Here is a 2500-nt window from a genome sequence, read left to right as displayed (position 1 = left end):
GTGGGAGATCAGCACTCAACCACTCCCCCCAGCCCCCACCTACACTTTAACCCTTCGGTTACAAGACTGCGGCCCTAACCAGTAGGCCACGGCGTGTGTGTGTGTGTGTGTGTGTGTGTGTGTGTGTGTGTGTGTGTGTGTGTGTGTGTGTGTGTGTGTGTGTGTGTGTGTGTGTGTGTGTGTGTGTGTGTGTGTGTGTGTGTGTGTGTGTGTGTGTGTGTGTGTGTGTGTGTCTGAGTGTGACTGACTGTGACATTCTGGTGTTGTGATGGTTGGTCCGCTGAGCTTTTACGTGTGTGAAACTTTTTCGTTTCCACCTACTGATAGACCTGTCAGTGGGCCCGGTCTGAGACCCAACACACACACACCAGAGATGGGGGACTCGAGTCTAGTGACTTGACTCGAGTCAGACTTAAGTCGCCAGATTGAGGACTTGTGACTTGCTTGATCAACAGTGAGAAAAGACTTGACTTGACTTGGACTTGCTACTCATGACTTGAGACTTGACTTAGACTTGCATGCAATGACTCGACAAGTCATTGCTGTCTTGGTTAATTGGTGAATAATAATAATAAAAACTATTTTCGATTGGATATTTCCTGTTGCATGTGGGCGAACCTGGCAACCTCTCTACTAGGTGCTAAGTGACGCGCCCGCCATCTACAGTAGAGCGGTCGGGGTTAAGAAGATGGAAGCTGTTACCAGTTTCCAAAATCATAACATTTGGATTTAAAGACTATTCAACTCAACAAAAGAAACGAAATGAAACGCAAAGTGTGCAGCGCAAAAATATCCGACACATTCAGCACCACGTCAAATTGTATCCGCCATTTCCGACTACACAAAGAAAAGTAAGAAATGTCTCTAGCTAATTTCACATTATTTTTTTAATCTAACGTTAGCTAGCAGCTAACATCCCATCTCCATCAGTCAAACGTGACAAGAGCTTGCTGTTTGCATCACATTAAGTTTTATCATGTTGACTTAGTTTCACATTGATCCCGCCTATCAAATAACAGACAATTTGACTGAAATACGGTATCTGAAAATCACTGTGCAAACCTCCTCCAAGCGAACAGATCACCTCCTCTTGCATCCATCCATAACTTTTTGATTTATCTTGCGAACAGACAAACATATACAGACAACCCAACATTGGTGGAGATAAAAACTTCGAAACGGTCTTTGTCCCGACGCACATTTGTCGACATTCTCGATAATGTCGAGGGGAAGCTGAGACAAATCATGCATGACTGCAAGTAGGCGACTTCTTTGCGTTTGGATGAGAGTAGGCTATGTGATGGATGTTACATCACATCTGTACTCTCACCATGGGCGTTAGAAAATGTCTATACATTCTTAAAAATGGAGTGGGAGCATAGGCTACAGTAAATGCATTGAATATGAGGCTATGTTGCACTAACTGGTTTTCAGTTTTGTGCTATCATTGAATGGTGATTTATGTGAGCCCTTTGCACTGAAATTAATACTTTTCCCTCATGTGGCTGTAAAATACTTGTATTTGTCGTTAGGGAATGTATAGGCCTATTAAAAATGCATGTGAGCATGAAATGTATATACTGTATGTTATAGGCTACATTTAATTCTTATTCAGAATTATTTTGTAGCTTCTCTCATGTCAGATGTGCAAAAGTGCGCAGCCACATTTGGCCATCTGATGGTGATGATAAAAATTGTGGCCCTCTTAGTCATGAAAGTTGCCCATCCCTGGTCTACCACATCAATGTAGCTGTTAGTTTGTTAGCGCTAGCTGCTTTATTTTTTGTTAAATCATAAAGTATAACAGCCAAACAACATGCACAAACCCTATTAATGTAAATGTATGTATAAGTATATGAGAGATGTATGACATAAATGAGAAATGGGCCACTTTCAAGAGTAAATAGTAGCCTAACATAGAAGTGTCTCCATCTCATTTCCATATGGTATTTATTAATGGAATATTATGCAATGAAAACATGAGCTAAACACACATACACAGACTCTGTCTGGTAATTTGGTACACCAGGCCCTGTAGTCGTTCCTAGTCATTCTGATCCTGCTGGTCCTAGTGAGCATTTTTAATTATTCTTTAGCCTTATATTCCCTTCTTATGTGTTTAGCCCTTTTGTGCAAAGGAGGGCTACATAAAACTGCCGTCTCTTCAAGTTTTAAGACAGTTGTCTTCCAGCTTATTATATGACTTGACTTGTGACTTGCTTGACCTAAGCTATGACTTGACTTGACTTGACTCGACCCTCACAAAAACGACTTGGGACTTGCTTGAGACTTGAAGGTTAAGACTTGAGACTTGCTTGAGACTTGCATATGTGTGACTTACTCCCATCTCTGACACACACACACACACTGGCATCTCACTATGGTAACCATATCAGGAAAAGAATGTGCGTTGCCATGGGTGACGGTCACTTAATGAGACCACAAAGAGATTCTAAGAACATGAACATGCCATAGCTCTCTCTCTCCATCTCTCTTTCTC

General features: G+C 41.7%; 1 protein-coding gene across 1 annotated transcript in view; it reads left to right on the top strand.

The window, feature by feature from the left end:
* The window catches only part of phf14 (PHD finger protein 14), a gene marked incomplete at its 5' end in the record, with an annotated part of 67868 nt that overhangs the window by 11703 nt on the left and 53665 nt on the right, over positions 1–2500 (top strand).

The sequence above is a fragment of the Sardina pilchardus genome, chromosome 24, assembly GCF_963854185.1.
Source record: "Sardina pilchardus chromosome 24, fSarPil1.1, whole genome shotgun sequence".
Classification (NCBI taxonomy): domain Eukaryota; kingdom Metazoa; phylum Chordata; class Actinopteri; order Clupeiformes; family Clupeidae; genus Sardina; species Sardina pilchardus.
This window is presented reverse-complemented; position numbering and strand designations above follow the sequence as displayed.